Below are 26,634 nucleotides of genomic sequence, written 5' to 3'. Positions count from 1 at the left end.
TACTAATAGTCCAGTGCTGCATCTTGCTGCTCAGTGTCAGTTCTAGTATCCTCATCAGTGCTCACTATCACTGCTCATTGCATTGTGGTGTTCTGTATACTACAGTAACATAGTAATATAGTAACATATAGTAACATAGTTTTTGAGGTTGAATAGAGGCAAATTGCCCATCGTGTTCAACCTGTTTTAAGTTGTGATGATTCTACATACTTGCTGAATAATGTTTTATGACTAGTTAGCTACTACAACTCATGTTACCCCCGGATTAACCATGTTGATATTTTAAGTATTATAACCTTGGATAGCTTTTTCATTCAGAAATGTATCCATTCCTTTTTTAAATCCAATTACAGAGTCCGCCATTACCACCTTCCCTGGCAGGGAATTCCACATCCTGATTGCCCTAACAGTGAAGATCATAGTATCTCTCCTGGCAGGTAAGTAGGAGTTGGGCCAGAGCTGTGGAGGATTGCTGCTCGGGCACCCCCTGTCAAGTGAAGGAGATCCAACTGAGGCAGCACAAGGGAACTCTCGAAAGAAGAACAAGGCTAGAGGAAGATCTGAGACAAAGAAATCTGACTTTTACCAGAGCTGACCAGAGGAAAGCACAAACACAGTCCCCCACTACCACAAATAATGCAGTCGAGTTTCCCACATTTGGGGAAATCACAGGGGTCAGCATACCTAGAATGCAATGAATGAACCTCACCCTGGGAGAACAATCTTCATGACCATGGTATCGCCTATGCAAAATAAGTATGATTTGGGATAGGGCTGGGGAGGGCCGCTGCTCAGGCACATCTCTGTCAAGTAAAGGAGATTCAACTGAGGCAGCACAAGGGAACTCTCATCTGGAGACAACAACTGCAGGGAGAACACATATTTTCAGATGAACATGGGAGGGCAGAAGGCTGCCTAATACTGAAGCACCCCCAAACAACAAACCAAATGCAACAACTAGTACAAGCATTCCTGGGGGAAGTTCTGCAGAAGATGGATTTGCATACGGTGATGTCATCCAAGCAGTGGGCCAAAGTTGGCTGGAACCCTCATCTGCATATGAAAAGAGAAAAGGGGTATGCAGGGCATGGCGGCCTTTTGCGGCGCTTGGATGACCCTTAGTTCGCATTAAACACCCCCACCCTCCTTCGGTGTGGGGCTCATGTTGACAATGCCCCAGCCCCTGAAGCATTCAAGCTGATTTCTTACAGCAGCTTGGCACTGTAACAGCTCCAGAGCTGCTCTGTAAGGCAAGTAAAAGGGTGTGTAGTTTGCATTGTGCATTGGAAGGCACAAAGTAAGCAGACAGGAGGAGAAGTCAGGATAGTGCACAAGGGTATAAAAGGGAGGGGCTCAAGAAAAAAGAAGTGGAAACAGACAGCAAACTAGGCTGGAGAGAGACCTGAGACAAAGAGATCTGAATTATACGAGAGCCGACCAGGGGAAACACAAATTATGCAGTCAAGTTTCCCACATTTGGGGAAATCGCAGGGGCAGCACACCCAGAGTGCAATGGGTGAGCCTTGCCCTGGGAGAAGCACCTTCATGATCATAGTATCTCACCTGGCAGGTAAGTAGGAGTTGGGCTTGAGCTGGGGAGGGTCGCTGCTCGGGCACCCCCCTGTCAAGTGAAGGAGATCCAACTGAGGCAGCACAAGGGAACTCTCGAAAGAAGAACAAGGCTAGAGGAAGATCTGAAACAAAGAAATCTGACTTTTACCAGAGCTGACCAGAGGAAAACACAAACACAGTCCCCCACTACCACAAATAATGCAGTCGAGTTACCCACATTTGGGGAAATCACAGGGGTCAGCATACCCAGAATGCAATGAATGAACCTCACCCTGGGAGAATAATCTTCATGACCATGGTATCTCCTATGCAAAATAAGTATGATTTGGGATAGGGCTGGGGAGGGCCGCTGCTCAGGCACATCTCTGTCAAGTAAAGGAGATTCAACTGAGGCAGCACAAGGGAACTCCAGCATCCTCTACAGACTAAGAGAAAAGGATTTACCGGTAGGTATTAAAATCCTATTTTCTCATACGACCTAGAGGATGCTGGGGTCACATTAAGAACCATGGGGTTATACCAAAGCTCTTGAACGGGTGGAAGAGTGCGTACGACTCTGCAGCACCGAATGACCCAACTTGAGGTTATCATCGGCAAGGATGCAGTGGCGTTAATGTTTCCTGGTGTCAACCTGTATTATTTCAGTAGATATTGAAATGAGGATGCATCTTGCTGCCTTTCCAATGAAGCAAGTTTAATTTAGTAATAGGTGAAAAACCATCCCTACAAAGATGTTAATCAGATACTTGGCTTTGTGGACACTTTTCAGAGAACAAATTTGTTAGCATAAAAATAAAGCCAGAAAATGAAGAGCTGTTTAATCACTCAATTGGATTTTTTTGCCAGCATATTTCTTTTTCTCTGCAAACCACTGCTAAATTGTGCTTCCTAGCTGTTTTTATAAAATCACTGAATCAAATCTAACTCTGATTACATCAGAGAAGGCCAGGTACCCTACACCATAACAGGGGTTTTTGAAATTTTGACTTGTCTACTTAAAGATCACCAAAATCTGATAACAAGGTCAATTACATCCCTGGGTGGGATTGAACCACCAACCCTTTGGTTAATAACCAATCACACTAACCAATTGCGCCACAGAGACACTTTGCAAAAGTCCATACTGACAAAGGCTAATAAGCATTCATCTAGAACGTTTCCTAGAAAAACTTTAAAAAGTCAATAATCTGGAGAGTTTTTGTAAGATGTTTCTTCCATCAACCAACGAAGAAACACATTGTTACTTTCCCATGATGAGTGAGTGCTTCAAGATCTCTTGCACTTACATGTGCAGCAGAGTACTGTAATGAAAGCATGCTGGGTTCATAACCCAGAGGTAGGCAGATTGAAACTATCCTCTGCTATATGCATTTTTTTTTTGTTAATTAAAGTAATCCAAAACTGGGATTGATATTTTTTCTCTTTTATTTTTACTTAAAGTACAATAACTTTTACCATTTTAATATGTTTTAATAGTATATTGACAGTATTGTTTTCTTTCAAAAATCCACTTAATTTTCTTTACCCGATTATTAAAATGGTAATTGACAAAAACAAACTACATTGTCACCAGAAGAGCAATACAAAATGTACAAGTGATATATTAAAATCATCTTTCCAGCTTGAATTTCAATGATGCATTGGGGCAACGATTTTGTGAGAAACATCTTCACCCTTAAATAAAGATTTTCTTAATTCCTTACCTGTGTGCTAATTAGATATCACCTTGTTTTCACATTAAACAGACTTCCACATGAGAAAGCAGCAAGGATGCAGTGGCGTTAATGTTTCCTGGTGTCAACCTGTATTATTTCAGTAGATATTGAAATGAGGATGCATCTTGCTGCCTTTCCAATGAAGCAAGTTTAATTTAGTAATAGGTGAAAAACCATCCCTACAAAGATGTTAATCCGATACTTGGCTTTGTGGACACTTTTCAGAGAACAAATTTGTTAGCATAAAAATAAAGCCAGAAAATGAAGAGCTGTTTAATCACTCAATTGGATTTTTCTGCCAGCATATTTCATTTTCTCTGCAACCCACTGCTAAATTGTGCTTCCTAGCTGTTTTTTTATAAAATCACTTAATCAAATCTAACTCTGATTACATCAGAGTAGGCCAGGTACCCTACACCATAAGAGGGGGTTTGAAATTTTGACTAGTCTACTTAAAGATCACCAAAATCTGATGACAAGGTCAATAACATCCCTGGGTGGGATTGAACCACCAACCCTTTGGTTAATAACCAAACACACTAACCGATTGCACCACAGAGACACTTTGCAAAAGTACATACTGACAAAGGCTAATAAGCATTCATCTAGAACGTTTCCTAGAAAACTTTAAAAAGTCAATAATCTGGAGAGATTTTGTAAGATGTTTCTTCCATCAACCAATGAAGAAACGCATTGGTACTTTCCCATGATGAGTGAGTGCTTCAGGATCTCTTGCACTTACATGTGCAGCAGAGTACTGCAATGGAAGCATGCTGGGCCCATAACCCAGAGGTAGGCAGATTGAAACTATCCTCTGCTATATGCATTTTTTTTTGTTAATTAAAGTAATCCAAAACTGGGATTGATATTTTTGCTCTTTTATTTTTACTTAAAGTACAATAACTTTTACCATTTTAATTTGTTTTAATAGTATATTGACAGTATTGTTTTCTTTCAAAAATCCACTTAATTTTCTTTACCCTATTATTAAAATGGTAATTGACAAAAACAAACTACATTGTCACCAGAAGAGCAATACAAAATGTACAAGTGATATATTAAAATCATCTTTCCAGCTTGAATTTCAATGATGCATTGGGGCAACGATTTTGTGAGAAACATCTTCACCCTTAAATAAAGATTTTCTTAATTCCTTACCTGTGTGCTAATTAGATATCACCTTGTTTTCACATTAAACAGACTTCCACATGAGAAACCTGCTGTGGACACTTTTCAGAGAACAAATTTGTTATCATAAAAATAAAGCCAGAAAATGAAGAGCTGTTTAATCACTCAATTGGATTTTTCTGCCAGCATTTTTCTTTTTCTCTGCAACCCACTGCTAAATTGTGCTTCCTAGCTGTTTTTTTATAAAATCACTTAATCAAATCTAACTCTGATTACATCAGAGAAGGCCAGGTACCCTACACCATAAGAGAGGGTTTGCAATTTTGACTTGTCTACTTAAATATCACCAAAATCTGATCACAAGGTCAATTACGTCCCTCGGTGGGATTGAACCACCAACCTTTTGATTAATAGCTGAACACACTAACAGATTGCGCCACAGAGACACTTTGCAAAAAGTCCATACTGACAAAGACTAATAAGCATTCATCTAGAACGTTTCCTAGAAAAACTTTAAAAAGTCAATAATCTGGAGAGTTTTTGTAAGATGTTTCTTCCAGCAACCAATGAAGAAACACATTGGTACTTTCGCATGATGAGTGAGTGCTTCAGGATCTCTTGCACTTAAATGTGCAGCAGAGTACTGCAATGGAAGCATGCTGGGCCCATAACCCAGAGGTAGGCAGATTGAAACTATCCTTTGCTATATGCATTTTTTTTTTGTTCATTAAAGTAATCCAAAACTGGGATTGATATTTTAGCTTTTATTTTTACTTAAAGTACAATAACTTTTACCATTTTAATTTGTTTTAATAGTATATTGACAGTATTGTTTTCTTTCAAAAATCCAATTAATTTTCTTTACCCGATTATTAAAATGGTAATTGACAAAAACAAACTACATTGTCACCAGAAGAGCAATACAAAATGTACAAGTGATATATTAAAATCATCTTTCCAGCTTGAATTTCAATGATGCATTGGGGCAACGATTTTGTGAGAAACATCTTCACCCTTAAATAAAGATTTTCTTAATTCCTTACCTGTGTGCTAATTAGATATCACCTTGTTTTCACATTAAACAGACTTCCACATGAGAAAACAACAAAGATGCAGTGGCGTTAATGTTTCCTGGTGTCAACCTGTATTATTTCCGTAGATATTGAAATGAGGATGCATCTTGCTGCCTTTCCAATGAAGCAAGTTTAATTTAGTAATAGGTGAAAAACCATCCCTACAAAAATGTTAATCAGATACTTGGCTTTGTGGACACTTTTCAGAGAACAAATTTGTTATCATAAAAATAAAGCCAGAAAATGAAGAGCTGTTTAATCACTCAATTGGATTTTTCTGCCAGCATTTTTCTTTTTCTCTGCAACCCACTGCTAAATTGTGCTTCCTAGCTGTTTTTTTATAAAATCACTTAATCAAATCTAACTCTGATTACATCAGAGAAGGCCAGGTACCCTACACCATAAGAGAGGGTTTGCAATTTTGACTTGTCTACTTAAATATCACCAAAATCTGATCACAAGGTCAATTACGTCCCTCGGTGGGATTGAACCACCAACCTTTTGATTAATAGCTGAACACACTAACAGATTGCGCCACAGAGACACTTTGCAAAAAGTCCATACTGACAAAGACTAATAAGCATTCATCTAGAACGTTTCCTAGAAAAACTTTAAAAAGTCAATAATCTGGAGAGTTTTTGTAAGATGTTTCTTCCAGCAACCAATGAAGAAACACATTGGTACTTTCGCATGATGAGTGAGTGCTTCAGGATCTCTTGCACTTAAATGTGCAGCAGAGTACTGCAATGGAAGCATGCTGGGCCCATAACCCAGAGGTAGGCAGATTGAAACTATCCTTTGCTATATGCATTTTTTTTTGTTCATTAAAGTAATCCAAAACTGGGATTGATATTTTAGCTTTTATTTTTACTTAAAGTACAATAACTTTTACCATTTTAATTTGTTTTAATAGTATATTGACAGTATTGTTTTCTTTCAAAAATCCACTTAATTTTCTTTACCCTATTATTAAAATGGTAATTGACAAAAACAAACTACATTGTCACCAGAAGAGCAATACAAAATGTACAAGTGATACATTAAAATCATCTTTCCAGCTTGAATTTCAATGATGCATTGGGGCAACGATTTTGTGAGAAACATCTTCACCCTTAAATAAAGATTTTCTTAATTCCTTACCTGTGTGCTAATTAGATATCACCTTGTTTTCACATTAAACAGACTTCCACATGAGAAAGCAGCAAGGATGCAGTGGCGTTAATGTTTCCTGGTGTCAACCTGTATTATTTCAGTAGATATTGAAATGAGGATGCATCTTGCTGCCTTTCCAATGAAGCAAGTTTAATTTAGTAATAGATGAAAAACCATCCCTACAAATATGTTAATCAGATACTTGGCTTTGTGGACACTTTTCAGAGAACAAATTAGTTAGCATAAAAATAAAGCCAGAAAATGAAGAGCTGTTTAATCACTCAATTGGATTTTTCTGCCAGCATATTTCTTTTTCTCTGCAACCCACTGCTAAATTGTGCTTCCTAGCTGTTTTTATAAAATCACTGAATCAAATCTAACTACATCAGAGAAGGACAGGTACCCTACACCATAACAGGGGGTTTGAAATTTTGACTTGTCTACTTAAAGATCACCAAAATCTGATAACAAGGTCAATTAAGTCCCTGGGTGGGATTGAACAACCAACCTTTTGTTTAATAGCCTTACACACTAACTGATTGCGCCACAGCGACACTTTGCAAAAGTACATACTGACAAAGGCTAATAAGCATTCATCTAGAACGATTCCTAGAAACATTTTAAAAAGTCAATAATGTGGAGAGTTTTTGTAAGATGTTTCTTCCATCAACCAATGAAGAAACACATTGGTACTTTCCCATGATGAGTGAGTGCTTCAGGATCTTTTGCACTTACATGTGCAGCAGAGTACTGTAATGGAAGCATGCTGGGTCCATAACCCAGAGGTAGGCAGATTGAAACTATCCTCTGCTATATGCATTTTTTTTTTGTTAATTAAAGTAATCCAAAACTGGGATTGATATTTTTGCTCTTTTATTTTTACTTAAAGTACAATAACTTTTACCATTTTAATTTGTTTTAATAGTATATTGACAGTATTGTTTTCTTTCAAAAATCCACTTAATTTTCTTTACCCGATTATTAAAATGGTAATTGACAAAAACAAACTACATTGTCACCAGAAGAGCAATACAAAATGTACAAGTGATATATTAAAATCATCTTTCCAGCTTGAATTTCAATGATGCATTGGGGCAACGATTTTGTGAGAAACATCTTCACCCTTAAATAAATATTTTCTTAATTCCTTACCTGTGTGCTAATTAGATATCACCTTGTTTTCACATTAAACAGACTTTCACATGAGAAAACAGCAAAGATGCAGTGGCGTTAATGTTTCCTGGTGTCAACCTGTATTATTTCCGTAGATATTGAAATGAGGATGCATCTTGCTGCCTTTCCAATGAAGCAAGTTTAATTTAGTAATAGGTGAAAAACCATCCCTACAAAGATGTTAATCAGATACTTGGCTTTGTGGACACTTTTCAGAGAACAAATTTGTTATCATAAAAATAAAGCCAGAAAATGAAGAGCTGTTTAATCACTCAATTGGATTTTTCTGCCAGCATTTTTCTTTTTCTCTGCAACCCACTGCTAAATTGTGCTTCCTAGCTGTTTTTTTATAAAATCACTTAATCAAATCTAACTCTGATTACATCAGAGAAGGCCAGGTACCCTACACCATAAGAGGGGTTTTGCAATTTTGACTTGTCTACTTAAATATTACCAAAATCTGATCACAAGGTCAATTACGTCCCTGGGTGGGATTGAACCACCACCCTTTTGATTAATAGCTGAACACACTAACCGATTGCGCCACAGAGACACTTTGCAAAAAGTACATACTGACAAAGACTAATAAGCATTCATCTAGAACGTTTCCTAGAAAAACTTTAAAAAGTCAATAATCTGGAGAGTTTTTGTAAGATGTTTCTTCCAGCAACCAATGAAGAAACACATTGGTACTTTCGCATGATGATTGAGTGCTTCAGGATCTCTTGCACTTACATGTGCAGCAGAGTACTGCACTGGAAGCATGCTGGGCCCATAACCCAGAGGTAGGCAGATTGAAACTATCCTTTGCTATATGCATTTTTTTTTTTGTTCATTAAAGTAATCCAAAACTGGGATTGATATTTTAGCTTTTATTTTTACTTAAAGTACAATAACTTTTACCATTTTAATTTGTTTTAATAGTATATTGACAGTATTGTTTTCTTTCAAAAATCCAATTAATTTTCTTTACCCGATTATTAAAATGGTAATTGACAAAAACAAACTACATTGTCACCAGAAGAGCAATACAAAATGTACAAGTGATATATTAAAATCATCTTTCCAGCTTGAATTTCAATGATGCATTGGGGCAACGATTTTGTGAGAAACATCTTCACCCTTAAATAAAGATTTTCTTAATTCCATACCTGTGTGCTAATTAGATATCACCTTGTTTTCACATTAAACAGACTTCCACATGAGAAAACAGCAAAGATGCAGTGGCGTTAATGTTTCCTGGTGTCAACCTGTATTATTTCCGTAGATATTGAAATGAGGATGCATCTTGCTGCCTTTCCAATGAAGCAAGTTTAATTTAGTAATAGGTGAAAAACCATCCCTACAAAAATGTTAATCAGATACTTGGCTTTGTGGACACTTTTCAGAGAACAAATTTGTTATCATAAAAATAAAGCCAGAAAATGAAGAGCTGTTTAATCACTCAATTGGATTTTTCTGCCAGCATTTTTCTTTTTCTCTGCAACCCACTGCTAAATTGTGCTTCCTAGCTGTTTTTTTATAAAATCACTTAATCAAATCTAACTCTGATTACATCAGAGAAGGCCAGGTACCCTACACCATAAGAGAGGGTTTGCAATTTTGACTTGTCTACTTAAATATCACCAAAATCTGATCACAAGGTCAATTACGTCCCTGGGTGGGATTGAACCACCAACCTTTTGATTAATAGCTGAACACACTAACAGATTGCGCCACAGAGACACTTTGCAAAAAGTCCATACTGACAAAGACTAATAAGCATTCATCTAGAACGTTTCCTAGAAAAACTTTAAAAAGTCAATAATCTGGAGAGTTTTTGTAAGATGTTTCTTCCAGCAACCAATGAAGAAACACATTGGTACTTTCGCATGATGAGTGAGTGCTTCAGGATCTCTTGCACTTAAATGTGCAGCAGAGTACTGCAATGGAAGCATGCTGGGCCCATAACCCAGAGGTAGGCAGATTAAAACTAACCTTTGCTATATGCATTTTTTTTTTGTTCATTAAAGTAATCCAAAACTGGGATTGATATTTTAGCTTTTATTTTTACTTAAAGTACAATAACTTTTACCATTTTAATTTGTTTTAATAGTATATTGACAGTATTGTTTTCTTTCAAAAATCCACTTAATTTTCTTTACCCTATTATTAAAATGGTAATTGACAAAAACAAACTACATTGTCACCAGAAGAGCAATACAAAATGTACAAGTGATACATTAAAATCATCTTTCCAGCTTGAATTTCAATGATGCATTGGGGCAACGATTTTGTGAGAAACATCTTCACCCTTAAATAAAGATTTTCTTAATTCCATACCTGTGTGCTAATTAGATGTCACCTTGTTTTCACATTAAACAGACTTCCACATGAGAAAACAGCAAAGATGCAGTGGCGTTAATGTTTCCTGGTGTCAACCTGTATTATTTCCGTAGATATTGAAATGAGGATGCATCTTGCTGCCTTTCCAATGAAGCAAGTTTAATTTAGTAATAGGTGAAAAACCATCCCTACAAAAATGTTAATCAGATACTTGGCTTTGTGGACACTTTTCAGAGAACAAATTTGTTATCATAAAAATAAAGCCAGAAAATGAAGAGCTGTTTAATCACTCAATTGGATTTTTCTGCCAGCATTTTTCTTTTTCTCTGCAACCCACTGCTAAATTGTGCTTCCTAGCTGTTTTTTTATAAAATCACTTAATCAAATCTAACTCTGATTACATCAGAGAAGGCCAGGTACCCTACACCATAAGAGAGGGTTTGCAATTTTGACTTGTCTACTTAAATATCACCAAAATCTGATCACAAGGTCAATTACGTCCCTGGGTGGGATTGAACCACCAACCTTTTGATTAATAGCTGAACACACTAACAGATTGCGCCACAGAGACACTTTGCAAAAAGTCCATACTGACAAAGACTAATAAGCATTCATCTAGAACGTTTCCTAGAAAAACTTTAAAAAGTCAATAATCTGGAGAGTTTTTGTAAGATGTTTCTTCCAGCAACCAATGAAGAAACACATTGGTACTTTCGCATGATGAGTGAGTGCTTCAGGATCTCTTGCACTTAAATGTGCAGCAGAGTACTGCAATGGAAGCATGCTGGGCCCATAACCCAGAGGTAGGCAGATTGAAACTATCCTTTGCTATATGCATTTTTTTTTTGTTCATTAAAGTAATCCAAAACTGGGATTGATATTTTAGCTTTTATTTTTACTTAAAGTACAATAACTTTTACCATTTTAATTTGTTTTAATAGTATATTGACAGTATTGTTTTCTTTCAAAAATCCACTTAATTTTCTTTACCCTATTAATAAAATGGTAATTGACAAAAACAAACTACATTGTCACCAGAAGAGCAATACAAAATGTACAAGTGATACATTAAAATCATCTTTCCAGCTTGAATTTCAATGATGCATTGGGGCAACGATTTTGTGAGAAACATCTTCACCCTTAAATAAAGATTTTCTTAATTCCTTACCTGTGTGCTAATTAGATATCACCTTGTTTTCACATTAAACAGACTTCCACATGAGAAAGCAGCAAGGATGCAGTGGCGTTAATGTTTCCTGGTGTCAACCTGTATTATTTCAGTAGATATTGAAATGAGGATGCATCTTCCTGCCTTTCCAATGAAGCAAGTTTAATTTAGTAATAGATGAAAAACCATCCCTACAAATATGTTAATCAGATACTTGGCTTTGTGGACACTTTTCAGAGAACAAATTAGTTAGCATAAAAATAAAGCCAGAAAATGAAGAGCTGTTTAATCACTCAATTGGATTTTTCTGCCAGCATTTTTATTTTTCTCTGCAACCCACTGCTAAATTGTGCTTCCTAGCTGTTTTTATAAAATCACTGAATCAAATCTAACTACATCAGAGAAGGCCAGGTACCCTACACCATAACAGGGGGTTTGAAATTTTGACTTGTCTACTTAAAGATCACCAAAATCTGATAACAAGGTCAATTAAGTCCCTGGGTGGGATTGAACAACCAACCTTTTGGTTAATAGCCTTACACACCAACTGATTGCGCCACAGCAACACTTTGCAAAAGTACATACTGACAAAGGCTAATAAGCATTCATCTAGAACGATTCCTAGAAACATTTTAAAAAGTCAATAATGTGGAGAGTTTTTGTAAGATGTTTCTTCCATCAACCAATGAAGAAACACATTGGTACTTTCCCATGATGAGTGAGTGCTTCAGGATCTTTTGCACTTACATGTGCAGCAGAGTACTGTAATGGAAGCATGCTGGGTCCATAACCCAGAGGTAGGCAGATTGAAACTATCCTCTGCTATATGCATTTTTTTTTTGTTAATTAAAGTAATCCAAAACTGGGATTGATATTTTTGCTCTTTTATTTTTACTTAAAGTACAATAACTTTTACCATTTTAATTTGTTTTAATAGTATATTGACAGTATTGTTTTCTTTCAAAAATCCACTTAATTTTCTTTACCCGATTATTAAAATGGTAATTGACAAAAACAAACTACATTGTCACCAGAAGAGCAATACAAAATGTACAAGTGATATATTAAAATCATCTTTCCAGCTTGAATTTCAATGATGCATTGGGGCAACGATTTTGTGAGAAACATCTTCACCCTTAAATAAATATTTTCTTAATTCCTTACCTGTGTGCTAATTAGATATCACCTTGTTTTCATATTAAACAGACTTTCACATGAGAAAACAGCAAAGATGCAGTGGCGTTAATGTTTCCTGGTGTCAACCTGTATTATTTCCGTAGATATTGAAATGAGGATGCATCTTGCTGCCTTTCCAATGAAGCAAGTTTAATTTAGTAATAGGTGAAAAACCATCCCTACAAAGATGTTAATCAGATACTTGGCTTTGTGGACACTTTTCAGAGAACAAATTTGTTATCATAAAAATAAAGCCAGAAAATGAAGAGCTGTTTAATCACTCAATTGGATTTTTCTGCCAGCATTTTTCTTTTTCTCTGCAACCCACTGCTAAATTGTGCTTCCTAGCTGTTTTTTTATAAAATCACTTAATCAAATCTAACTCTGATTACATCAGAGAAGGCCAGGTACACTACACCATAACAGGGGGTTTGAAATTTTGACTTGTCTACTTAAAGATCACCAAAATCTGATAACAAGGTCAATTAAGTCCCTGGGTGGGATTGAACCACCAACCTTTTGGTTAATAGCCTTACACACTAACTGATTGCGCCACAGCGACACTTTGTGAAAGTACATACTGACAAAGGCTAATAAGCATTCATCTAGAACGATTCCTAAAAACATTTTAAAAAGTCAATAATGTGGAGAGTTTTTGTAAGATGTTTCTTCCATCAACCAATGAAGAAACACATTGGTACTTTCCCATGATGAGTGAGTGCTTCAGGATCTCTTGCACTTACATGTGCAGCAGAGTACTCTAATGGAAGCATGCTGTGTCCATAACCCAGAGGTAGGCAGATTGAAACTATCCTCTGCTATATGCATTTTTTTTGTTAATTAAAGTAATCCAAAACTGGGATTGATATTTTTGCTCTTTTATTTTTACTTAAAGTACAATAACTTTTACCATTTTAATTTGTTTTAATAGTATATTGACAGTATTGTTTTCTTTCAAAAATCCAATTAATTTTCTTTACCCGATTATTAAAATGGTAATTGACAAAAGCAAACTACATTGTCACCAGAAGAGCAATACAAAATGTACAAGTGATATATTAAAATCATCTTTCCAGCTTGAATTTCAATGATGCATTGGGGCAACGATTTTGTGAGAAACATCTTCACCCTTAAATAAAGATTTTCTTAATTCCTTACCTGTGTGCTAATTAGATATCACCTTGTTTTCACATTAAACAGACTTCCACATGAGAAAGCAGCAAGGATGCAGTGGCGTTAATGTTTCCTGGTGTCAACCTGTATTATTTCAGTAGATATTGAAATGAGGATGCATCTTGCTGCCTTTCCAATGAAGCAAGTTTAATTTAGTAATAGGTGAAAAACCATCCCTACAAAGATGTTAATCAGATACTTGGCTTTGTGGACACTTTTCAGAGAACAAATTTGTTAGCATAAAAATAAAGCCAGAAAATGAAGAGCTGTTTAATCACTCAATTGGATTTTTTTGCCAGCATATTTCTTTTTCTCTGCAACCCACTGCTAAATTGTGCTTCCTAGCTGTTTTTATAAAATCACTGAATCAAATCTAACTCTGATTACATCAGAGAAGGCCAGGTACCCTACACCATAACAGGGGTTTTCGAAATTTTGACTTGTCTACTTAAAGATCAACAAAATCTGATAACAAGGTCAATTACGTCCCTGGGTGGGATTGAACCACCAACCTTTTGGTTAATAGCCGTACACACTAACTGATTGCGCCACAGTGACACTTTGCAAAAGTACTTACTGACAAAGGCTAATAAGCATTCATCTAGAACGTTTCCTATAAAAACTTTAAATAGTCAATAATCTGGAGAGTTTTTGTAAGATGTTTCTTCCATCAACCAATGAAGAAACACATTGGTACTTTCCCATGATGAGTGAGTGCTTCAGGATCTCTTGCACTTACATGTGCAGCAGAGTACTGTAATGGAAGCATGCTGGGTCCATAACCCAGAGGTAGGCAGATTGAAACTATCCTCTGCTATATGCATTTTTTTTGTTAATTAAAGTAATCCAAAACTGGGATTGATATTTGTGCTCTTTTATTTTTACTTAAAGTACAATAACTTTTACCATTTTAATTTGTTTTAATAGTATATTGACAGTATTGTTTTCTTTCAAAAATCCAATTAATTTTCTTTACCCGATTATTAAAATGGTAATTGACAAAAACAAACTACATTGTCACCAGAAGAGCAATACAAAATGTACAAGTGATATATTAAAATCATCTTTCCAGCTTGAATTTCAATGATGCATTGGGGCAACGATTTTGTGAGAAACATCTTCACCCTTAAATAAAGATTTTCTTAATTCCTTACCTGTGTGCTAATTAGATATCACCTTGTTTTCACATTAAACAGACTTCCACATGAGAAAACAGCAAAGATGCAGTGGCGTTAATGTTTCCTGGTGTCAACCTGTATTATTTCCGTAGATATTGAAATGAGGATGCATCTTGCTGCCTTTCCAATGAAGCAAGTTTAATTTAGTAATAGGTGAAAAACCATCCCTACAAAGATGTTAATCAGACACTTGGCTTTGTGGACACTTTTCAGAGAACAAATTAGTTAGCATAAAAATAAAGCCAGAAAATGAAGAGCTGTTTAATCACTCAATTGGATTTTTCTGCCAGCATATTTCTTTTTCTCTGCAACCCACTGCTAAATTGTGCTTCCTAGCTGTTTTTTTATAAAATCACTTAATCAAATCTAACTCTGATTACATCAGAGAAGGCCAGGTACCCTACACCATAAGAGGGGGTTTGAAATTTTGACTTGTCTACTTAAAGATCACCAAAATCTGATAACAGGGTCAATTACATCCCTGGGTGGGATTGAACCACCAACCCTTTGATTAATAACCAAACACACTAACCGATTGCGCCACAGAGACACTTTGCAAACTTACATACTGACAAAGGCTAATAAGCATTCATCTAGAACGTTTCCTAGAAAAACTTTAAAAAGTCAATAATCTGGAGAGTTTTTGTAAGATGTTTCTTCCATCAACCAACGAAGAAACACATTGGTACTTTCCCATGATGAGTGAGTGCTTCAGGATCTCTTGCACTTACATGTGCAGCAGAGTACTGCATTGGAAACATGCTGGGCCCATAACCCAGAGGTAGGCAGATTGAAACTATCCTCTGCTATATGCATTTTTTATTGTTAATTAAAGTAATCCAAAACTGGGATTGATATTTTTGCTCTTTTATTTTTACTTAAAGTACAATAACTTTTACCATTTTAATTTGTTTTAATAGTATATTGACAGTATTGTTTTCTTTCAAAAATCCACTTAATTTTCTTTACCCTATTATTATAATGGTAATTGACAAAAACAAACTACATTGTCACCAGAAGAGCAATACAAAATGTACAAGTGATACATTAAAATCATCTTTCCAGCTTGAATTTCAATGATGCATTGGGGCAACGATTTTGTGAGAAACATCTTCACCCTTAAATAAAGATTTTCTTAATTCCTTACCTGTGTGCTAATTAGATATCACCTTGTTTTCACATTAAACAGACTTCCACATGAGAAAACAGCAAAGATGCAGTGGCGTTAATGTTTCCTGGTGTCAACCTGTATTATTTCCGTAGATATTGAAATGAGGATGCATCTTGCTGCCTTTCCAATGAAGCAAGTTTAATTTAGTAATAGGTGAAAAACCATCCCTACAAAGATGTTAATCAGACACTTGGCTTTGTGGACACTTTTCAGAGAACAAATTAGTTAGCATAAAAATAAAGCCAGAAAATGAAGAGCTGTTTAATCACTCAATTGGATTTTTCTGCCAGCATATTTCTTTTTCTCTGCAACCCACTGCTAAATTGTGCTTCCTAGCTGTTTTTTTATAAAATCACTTAATCAAATCTAACTCTGATTACATCAGAGTAGGCCAGGTACCCTACACCATAAGAGGGGGTTTGAAATTTTGACTAGTCTACTTAAAGATCACCAAAATCTGATAACAAGGTCAATTACATCCCTGGGTGGGATTGAACCACCAACCCTTTTATTAATAACCAAACACACTAACCGATTGCGCCACAGAGACACTTTGCAAACTTCCATACTGACAAAGGCTAATAAGCATTCATCTAGAACGTTTCCTAGAAAAACTTTAAAAAGTCAATAATCTGGAGAGTTTTTGTAAGATGTTTCTTCCATCAACCAACGAAGAAACACATTGGTACTTTCCCATGATGAGTGAGTGCTTCAGGATCTCTTGCACTTACATGTGCAGCAGAGTACTGCATTGGAAACATGCTGGGCCCATAACCCAGAGGTAGGCAGATTGAAACTATCCTCTGCTATATGCATTTTTTATTGTTAAAGTAATCCAAAACTGGGATTGATATTTTTGCTCTTTTATTTTTACTTAAAGTACAATAACTTTTACCATTTTAATTTGTTTTAATAGTATATAGACAGTATTGTTTTCTTTCAAAAATCCAATTAATTTTCTTTACCCTATTATTATAATGGTAATTGACAAAAACAAACTACATTGTCACCAGAAGAGCAATACAAAATGTACAAGTGATATATTAAAATCATCTTTCCAGCTTGAATTTCAATGATGCATTGGGGCAACGATTTTGTGAGAAACATCTTCACCCTTAAATAAAGATTTTCTTAATTCCTTACCTGTGTGCTAATTAGATATCACCTTGTTTTCACATTAAACAGACTTCCACATGCGAAAGCAGCAAGGATGCAGTGGCGTTAATGTTTCCTGGTGTCAACCTGTATTATTTCCGTAGACATTGAAATGAGGATGCATCTTGCTGCCTTTCCAATGAAGCAAGTTTAATTTAGTAATAGGTGAAAAACCATCCCTACAAAGGTGTTAATCAGAGACTTGGCTTTGTGGACACTTTTCAGAGAACAAATTTGTTAGCATAAAAATAAAGCCAGAAAATGAAGAGCTGTTTAATCACTCAATTGGATTTTTTTGCCAGCATATTTCTTTTTCTCTGCAACTCACTGCTAAATTGTGCTTCCTAGCTGTTTTTATAAAATCACTGAATCAAATCTAACTCTGATTACATCAGAGAAGGCCAGGTACCCTACACCATAACAGGGGGTTTGAAATTTTGACTTGTCTACTTAAAGATCACCAAAATCTGATAACAAGGTCAATTACGTCCCTGGGTGGGATTGAACCACCAACCTTTTGGTTAATAACCATACACACAGACTGATTGCGCCACAGCGACACTTTGCGAAAGTACATACTGACAAAGTCTAATAAGCATTCATCTAGAACGTTTCCTAGAAACATTTTAAAAAGTCAATAATGTGGAGAGTTTTTGTAAGATGTTTCTTCCATCAACCAATGAAGAAACACATTGGAACTTTCCCATGATAAGTGAGTGCTTCAGGACCTCTTGCACTTACATGTGCAGCAGAGTACTGTAATGGAAGCATGCTGGGTCCATAACCCAGAGGTAGGCAGATTGAAACTATCCTCTGCTATATGCATTTTTTTTTGTTAATTAAAGTAATCCAAAACTGGGATTGATATTTTTGCTCTTTTATTTTTACTTAAAGTACAATAACTTTTACCATTTTAATTTGTTTTAATAGTATATTGACAGTATTGTTTTCTTTCAAAAATCCAATTAATTTTCTTTACCCGATTATTAAAATGGTAATTAACAAAAACAAACTACATTGTCACCAGAAGAGCAATACAAAATGTACAAGTGATATATTAAAATCATCTTTCCAGCTTGAATTTCAATGATGCATTGGGGCAACGATTTTGTGAGAAACATCTTCACCCTTTAATAAAGATTTTCTTAATTCCTTACCTGTGTGCTAATTAGATATCACCTTGTTTTCACATTAAACAGACTTCCACATGAGAAAGCAGCAAGGATGCAGTGGCGTTAATGTTTCCTGGTGTCAACCTGTATTATTTCAGTAGATATTGAAATGAGGATGCATCTTGCTGCCTTTCCAATGAAGCAAGTTTAATTTAGTAATAGGTGAAAAACCATCCAAGAGCTGTTTAATCACTCAATTGGATTTTTTTGCCAGCATATTTGTTTTTCTCTGCAACCCACTGCTAAATTGTGCTTCCTAGCTGTTTTTATAAAATCACTGAATCAAATCTAACTCTGATTACATCAGAGAAGTCTAAATACCTAACACCATAACAGGGGGTTTGAAATTTTGACTTGTCTACTTAAAGATCACCAAAATCTGATAACAAAGTCAATTACATCCCTAGGTGGGATTGAACCACCAACCTTTTGATTAATAGCCATACACACTAACTGATTGCGCCACAGCGACACTTTGCAAAATTACATACTGACAAAGGCTAATAAACAATCATCTAGAACGTTTCCTAGAAAAACTTTAAAAAGTCAATAATCTGGAGTGTTTTTGTAAGATGTTTCTGCCATCAACCAATGAAGAAACACATTGGTACTTTCCGATGATGAGTGAGTGCTTCAGGATCTCTTGCACTTACATGTGCAGCAGAGTACTGCAATGGAAGCATGCTGGGCCCATAACCCAGAGGTAGAAAGATTGAAACTATCCTCTGCTATATGCATTTTTTTTGTTAATTAAAGTAATCCAAAACTGGGATTGATATTTTTGCTCTTTTATTTTTACTTAAAGTACAATAACTTTTACCATTTTAATTTGTTTTAATAGTATATTGACAGTATTGTTTTCTTTCAAAAATTCACTTAATTTTCTTTTCTGTGTGCTAATTAGATATCACCTTGTTTTCACATTAAATAGACTTCCACATGAGAAAGCAGCAAGGATGCAGTGGCGTTAATGTTTCCTGGTGGTAGTGGGGGACTGTGTTTGTGCTTTCCTCTGGTCAGCTCTGGTAAAAGTCAGATTTCTTTGACTCAGATCTTCCTCTAGCCTTGTTCTTCTTTCGAGAGTTCCCTTGTGCTGCCTCAGTTGGATTTCCTTCACTTGACAGGGGGGTACCCGAGCAGCGACCTTCCCCAGCTCTAGCCCAACTCCTACTTACCTGCCAGGTGAGATACTATGATCATGAAGGTGCTTCTCCCAGGGAAAGGCTCACCCATTGCACTCTGGGTGTGCTGCTCCTGCGATTTCCCCAAATGTGGGAAACTTGACTGCATAATTTGTGTTTCCCCTGGTCGGCTCTAGTATAATTCAGATCTCTTTGTCTCAGGTCTCTCTCCAGCCTAGTTTGCTGTCTGTTTCCACTTCTTTTTTACTTAAACCGCTCCCTTCTATGCCCTTGCGCACCTTAATTAAATCTAACTCTGATTACGTCAGAGAAGGCCAGGTACCCTACACCATAAGAGGGGGTTTGAAATTTTGACTTGTCTACTTAAAGATCACCAAAATCTGATCACAAGGTCAATTACATCACTGGGTGGGAACCTTTTGGTTAATAGCCCATGTAAGTGCAAGAGATCCTGAAGCACTCACTCATCATGGGAATGTACCAATGTGTTTCTTACTAAAATTCTCCAGATTATTGACTTTTTAAAGTTTTTCTAGGAAACGTTCTAGATGAATGCTTATTAGCCTTTGTCAGTATGTACTTTTGCAAAGTGTCGCTGTGGCGCAATCAGTTAGTGTGTATGGCTATTAACCTAAAGGTTGGTGATTCAATCCCACAGAGGGATGTAATAGACCTTGTTATCAGATTTTGGTGATCTTTAAGTAGACAAGTCAAAATTTCAAACCCCCTCTTAAGGTGTAGGGTACCCGGCCTTCTCTGATGTAATCAGAATTAGATTTGATTAAGTGATTTTATAAAAAACAGCTAGGAAGCACAATTTAGCAGTGGGTTGCAGAGAAAAAAAACTATGCTGGCAGAAAAGTCCAATTGAGTGATTAAACAGCTCTTCATTTTCTGATTTTATGTTTATTCTAACAAATTTGCTCTCTGAAAAGTGTCCACAAAGCCAAGTCTCTGATTAACACCTTTGTAGGAATGGTTTTTCACCTATTACTGAATTAAACTTGCTTCATTGGAAAGGCAGCAAGATGCATCCTCATTTCAATGTCTACTGAAATAATACAGGTTGACACCAGGAAACATAAACGTCACTGCATCCTTGCTGCTTCCTCATGGGGAAGTCTGTTTAATGTGAAAACAAGGTGATATCTAATCAGCACACAGGTAAGGAATTAAGAAAATCTTTCTTTATGGGTGAAGATGTTTCTCACAAAATTGTTGCACCAAGGCATCATTGAAATTCAAGCTGGAAAGATGATTTTAATATATCACTTGTACATTTTGTACTGCTCTTCTGGTGACAATGTAGATTGTTTTTGTCAATTACCATTTTAATAATCGGGTAAAGAAAATTAATTGGATTTTTGAAAGAAAACAATACTGTCAATATACTATTAAAACAAATTAAAATGGTAAAAGTTATTGTACTTTAAGTAAAAATAAAAGAGCAAAAATATCAATCCCAGTTTTGGATTACTTTAATTAATAAAAACAATGCATATAGCAGAGGATAGTTTCAATCTGCCTACCTCTGGGTTATGGACCCAGCATGCTTCCATTACAGTACTCTGCTGCACATGTAAGTGCAAGAGATCCTGAAGCACTCACTCATCATAGGAAAGTACCAATGTGTTTCTTCATTGGTTGATGGAAGAAACATCTTACAAAAACTCTCCACATTATTGACTTTTTAAAATGTTTCTAGGAAACGTTCTAGATGAATGCTTATTAGCCTTTGTCAGTATGTACTTTTGAAAAGTGTCGCTGTGGCGCAATCAGTTAGTGTATAAGGCTATTAACCAAAAGGTTGGTGGTTCAATCCCACCCAGGGACAAAATTGACCTTGTTATCAGATTTTGGTGATCTTTAAGTAGACAAGTCAAAATTTCAAACCCCCTCTTATGGTGTAGGGTACCTGGCCTTCTCTGATGTAATCAGAGTTAGATTTGATTAAGTGATTTTATAAAAAAACAGCTAGGAAGCACAATTTAGCAGTGGGTTGCAGAGAAAAAGAAAAATGCTGGCAGAAAAATCCAATTGAGTGATTAAACAGCTCTTCATTTTCTGGCTTTATTTTTATGCTAACAAATTTGTTCTCTGAAAAGTGTCCACAAAGCCAAGTCTCTGATTAACACCTTTGTAGGGATGGTTTTTAACCTATTACTAAATTAAACTTGCTTCATTGGAAAGGCAGCAAGATGCATCCTCATTTCAATGTCTACTGAAATAATACAGGTTGACACCAGGAAACATTAAAGCCACTGCATCCTTGCTGCTTTCTCATGTGGAAGTCTGTTTAATGTGAAAACAAGGTGATATCTAATTAGCACACAGGTAGGGAATTAAGAAAATCTTTATTTAAGGGTGAAGATGTTTCTCACAAAATCGTTACCTCAATGCATCATTGAAATTCAAGCTGAAAAGATGATTTTAATATATCACTTGTACATTTTGTATTGCTCTTCTGGTGACAATGTAGTTTGTTTTTGTCAATTACCATTTTAATAATAGGGTAAAGAAAATTAAGTGGATTTTTGAAAGAAAACAATACTGTCAATATACTATTAAAACAAATTAAAACGGTAAAAGTTATTGTACTTTAAGTAAAAATAAAAGAGCCAAAATATCAATCCCAGTTTTGGATTACTTTAATTAACAAAAAAAATGCATATAGCAGAGGACAGTTACAATCTGCCTACCTCTTGGTTATAGGCCCAGCATGCTTCCATTGTAGTCCTTTGCTGCACATGTAAGTGCAAGAGATCCTGAAGCACTCACTCATCATGGGAAAGTACCAATGTGTTTCTTCATTGGTTGATGGAAGGAACATCTTACAAAAACTCTCCAGATTATTGACTTTTTAAAGTTTTTCTAGGAAACGTTCTAGATGAATGCTTATTAACCTTTGTCAGTATGTACTTTCGCAAAGTGTCTCTGAGGCGCAAACAGTTAGCGTGTTCAGTTGTTAACCAAAAGGTTGGTGGTTCAATCCCACCTAGGTACGTAATTGACCTCGTTATCAGATTTTGGTGATCTTTAAGTAGACAAGTAAAAATTTCAAACCACCTCTTATGGTGTAGGGTACCTGGCCTTCTCTGATGTAATCAGAGTTAGATTTGATTAAGTGATTTTATAAAAAAAACAGCCACGAAGCACAATTTAGCAGTGGGTTGCAGAGAAAAAGAAATATGCTGGCAGAAAAATCCAATTGAGTGATTAAACAGCTCTTCATTTTCTGGCTTTATTTTTATGCTAACAAATTTGTGCTCTGAAAAGTGTCCACAAAGCCAAGTATCTGATTAACACCTTTGTAGGGATGGTTTTTCACCTATTATTAAATTAAACTTGCTTCATTGGAAAGGCAGCAAGTGATGTCATCCAAGCAGTGGGTCAAAGTTGGCTTCAAACCTCGTCTGCTTATGAAAAGAGAAAAGGGGTATGCAGGGCATGGCGGCCTTTTGCGGTGCTTGGATGACCCCTAGTTCGCATTAAATAATGCAGTCGAGTTTCCCACATTTGGGGAAATCACAGGGGTCAGCATACCCAGAATGCAATGAATGAACCGCACCCTGGGAGAACAGTCTTCATGACCATGGTATCTCCTATGCAAAATAAGTATGATTTGGGATAGGGCTGGGGAGGGCCGCTGCTCAGGCACATCTCTGTCAAGTAAAGGAGATTCAACTGAGGCAGCACAAGGGAACTCTCATCTGGGGACAACAACTGCAGAGAGAACACATATTTTCAGATGAACATGGGAGGGCAGAAGGCTGCCTAATACTGAAGCACCCCCAAACAACAAACCAAATGCAACAACTAGTGCAAGCATTCCTGGGGGAAGGCCTGCAGCAGATGGATTTGCATATGGCGATGTCATCCAAGCAGTGGGTCAAAGTTGGCTTCAACCCTCGTCTGCATATGAAAAGAGAAAAGTGGCGTGCAGGGCATGGCGGCCTTTTGCGGCACTTGAGTGACCCCTAGTTCGCATTAAACACCTCCACCCTCCGTCGGTGTGGGGCTCATGTTGGATATGCCCCAGCCCCTGAAGCATTCAAGCTGATTTCTTGCAGCAGCTGGGCACTGTAACAGCTCCAGAGCTGCTCTGTAAGGCAAGTAAAAGGGTGTGGGCCCTGCAGCACTACCTGTAGTTCGCATTGTGCGAGACCCCTAGTTCGCATTAAACACCTCCACCCTCCTTCGGTGTGGGGCTCATGTTGGCCATGCCCCAGCCCCTGAAGCATTCACGCTGATTTCTTGCAGCAGCTGGGCACTGTAACAGCTCAAGAGCTGCTCTGTAAGGCAAGTAAAAGGGTGTGGGCCCTGCAGCACTACCTGTAGTTTGCATTGTGCATTGGAAGGCACAAAGTAAGCAGACGGGAGGAGAAGTCAGGATAGTGCACAAGGGTATAGACGGGAGGGGCTCAAGAAAAAAGAAGTGGAAACAGACAGCAAACTAGGCTTCCAATGCACAATGCAAACTACAGGTAGTGCTGCAGGGCCCACACCCTTTTACTTGCCTTACAGAGCAGCTCTGGAGCTGTTTAATCACTCAATTGGATTTTTCTGCCAGCATAATTTTTCTCTTACGTCCTAGAGGATGCTGGGGACTCCGTAAGGACCATGGGGGATAGACGGGCTCCGCAGGAGACATGGGCACTTAAAGAAAGACTTTAGATCTGGGTGTGCACTGGCTCCTCCCTCTATGCCCCTCCTCCAGACCTCAGTTTACTACTGTGCCCAGAGGAGACTGGGTGCTTTTCAGGGAGCTCTCCTGAGTTTCCTGACAGAAAGTATATTTGTTAGATTTTTTTATTTTCAGGGAGCCTGCTGGCAACAGACTCCCTGCATCGAGGGGCGGAGGGGAGAGATGCACACCTACTTCTGTGAGTTGATAGGCTCTGCTTCTTAGGCTACTGTACAGCATTAGCTCCAGAGGGATCGGTACGCAGGTCTCACCCTCGCCGTCCGTCCCAGAGCCGCGCCGCCGTCCCCCTCGCAGAACCGGAAGATAGAAGCCGGGTGAGTATGAGAAGAAAAGAAGACTTCAGAGCCGGCGGAAGACTTCATGATCTTCACTGAGGTAACGCACAGCAGTAAAGCTGTGCTCCATTGCTCCCATACACCTCACACACGGCAGTCAGTGTAAGGGTGAAGGGCTCAGGGGAGACGCCCTGGGCAGCAATATAGACCTCTCTTTGGCAAAATAAATATATATGCAGCTAGGCACTGTATATATATATATAAGAGCCCCCGCCATTTTTTTACTATATTTGAGCGGGACAGAAGCCCGTCGCTGAAGGGGTGGGGCTTCTCCCTCAGCACTCACCAGCACCATTTTCTCCACAGCACCGCTGAGGGGAAGCTCCACGGACTCTCCCCTGCTTATACCACGGTAGAAAGAGGGTCTTAAAGAAGAGGGGGGCACATAATTAGGCGCATATATATATGGAAATACAGCGCTACTGGGTAAACATAAAATTATTGTGTTTTTTTCCTGGGTCATATAGCGCTGGGGTGTGTGCTGGCATACTCTCTCTCTCTGTCTCTCCAAAGGGCCTTGTTGGGGAACTGTCCTCAGATAAGAGGATTCCCTGAGTGTATGGTGTGTCGGTACACGTGTGTCGACATGTCTGAGGTAGAAGGCTCTCCTAGAGAGGAGCAGGAGCAAATTAATGTGGTGTCTCCATCGACAACGCCGACACCTGACTGAATGGATATGTGAAATGTTTTATGTGCTAATGTAAACTTATTACACAAGAGATTAGACAAAGCTGAAGCTAGGGAACAGTCAGGGAGTCAACCCATGCCTGTCCCTATGTCGCAGGGACCTTCGGGGTCTCAAAAGCGCCCACTATCCCAAATAGTTGACACAGATACCGACACGGATTCTGACTCCAGTGTCGACTACGATGATGCAAAGTTACAGCCAAAATTGGCTAAATGTATTCGATATATGATTATTGCAATAAAAGATGTTTTGCACATCACAGAGTCCCCTGTCCCTGACACGAGGGTACACATGTATAAGGGAAAGAAACCTGAGATAACCTTTCCCCCCTCACATGAGTTGAACGAATTATGTGAAAAAGCTTGGGAATCTCCAGACAAAAAGCTGCAGATTCCCAAAAGGATTCTTATGGCGTATCCTTTCCCGCCAATGGACAGGATACGGTGGGAATCCTCCCCTAGGGTGGATAAAGCATTGACACGCTTATCCAAAAAGGTAGCGCTGCCATCCCAGGATACGGCTACCATCAGGGACCATGCTGACCGCAAGCAGGAGGTTACCCTAAAGTCCATTTACACACATTCTGGTACCTTACTCAGACCGGCAATTGCGTCGGCCGGGGTTGTAGCGCGGTGGCAGCATGGACAGATACCTTTTCAGCAGAGATTGAGACCCTAGATAAGGATGCTATGTTATTGACCATAGGGCATATAAAAGATGCTGTCCTATATATGAGAGATGCTCAAAGTGACATTAGTCTACTGGGTTCTAGAATAAACGCTATGTCGATTTCTGCTAGACGAGTCCTATGGACCCGGCAATGGACAGGTGATGCCGACTCAAAAAGGCATATGGAGGTTTTACCTTACAGGGGTGAGGAATTGTTTGGGGAAGGTCTCTCGGACCTAGTCTCCACAGCTACAGCTGGTAAATCAAATTTTTTGCCTTATATTCCCTCACAGCCTAAGAAAGCACCATATTATCAAATGCAGTCCTTTCGATCACAGAGAAACAAGAAAGTACGAGGTGCGTCCTTTCTTGCCAGAGGTAAGGGCAGAGGGAAGAAGCTGCACAACACAGCTAGTTCCCAGGAACAGAAGTCCTCCCCGGCCTCTACAAAATCCACCGCATGACGCTGGGGCTCCGCTAAAGGAGTCCGCCCAGTTGGGGGCACGTCTTCGAGTTTTCAGCCACATCTGGGTTCATTCGCAGGTGGATCCCTAGGCAATAGAAATTGTTTCTCAGGGTTACAAGCTGAAATTCGAAGAGGTGCCTCCTCGCCGGTTTTTCAAATCGGCCCTACCATCTTCTCCCCAGGAAAGGGAGATAGTGTTAAATGCAATTCACAAATTGTATCTTCAACAGGTGGTGGTCAAGGTTCCCCTGCTTCAACAAGGAAAGGGAAATTATTCGACCCTGTTTGTAGTCCCAAA

General features: G+C 37.9%; 4 non-coding genes and 1 pseudogene across 4 annotated transcripts; 1 reads left to right on the top strand and 4 right to left on the bottom strand.

Annotated features, from left to right (window-relative positions):
• Positions 1–596: 596 nt before the first annotated feature.
• Positions 597–760, bottom strand: LOC135043764 (U1 spliceosomal RNA). The gene has a single exon (XR_010236577.1). It is a non-coding gene; the product is annotated as a U1 spliceosomal RNA (small nuclear RNA).
• A 655-nt stretch (positions 761–1,415) lies between these two features.
• Positions 1,416–1,578, bottom strand: LOC135043770 (U1 spliceosomal RNA). Its single transcript, XR_010236583.1, has one exon. It is a non-coding gene; the product is annotated as a U1 spliceosomal RNA (small nuclear RNA).
• A 152-nt stretch (positions 1,579–1,730) lies between these two features.
• On the bottom strand, positions 1,731–1,894 carry LOC135043765 (U1 spliceosomal RNA). The gene has a single exon (XR_010236578.1). It is a non-coding gene; the product is annotated as a U1 spliceosomal RNA (small nuclear RNA).
• A 17,604-nt stretch (positions 1,895–19,498) lies between these two features.
• Positions 19,499–19,661, top strand: LOC135043777 (U1 spliceosomal RNA). Its single transcript, XR_010236589.1, has one exon. It is a non-coding gene; the product is annotated as a U1 spliceosomal RNA (small nuclear RNA).
• A 3,252-nt stretch (positions 19,662–22,913) lies between these two features.
• Positions 22,914–23,092, bottom strand: LOC135043792 (U1 spliceosomal RNA; annotated as a pseudogene).
• Positions 23,093–26,634: the final 3,542 nt, after the last annotated feature.

The sequence above is a fragment of the Pseudophryne corroboree genome, unplaced genomic scaffold (assembly GCF_028390025.1).
Source record: "Pseudophryne corroboree isolate aPseCor3 unplaced genomic scaffold, aPseCor3.hap2 scaffold_880, whole genome shotgun sequence".
NCBI lineage: Eukaryota > Metazoa > Chordata > Amphibia > Anura > Myobatrachidae > Pseudophryne > Pseudophryne corroboree.
The sequence above is the reverse complement of the archived record's forward strand: the minus strand, read 5'-3'. Positions and strand labels throughout refer to the sequence as shown.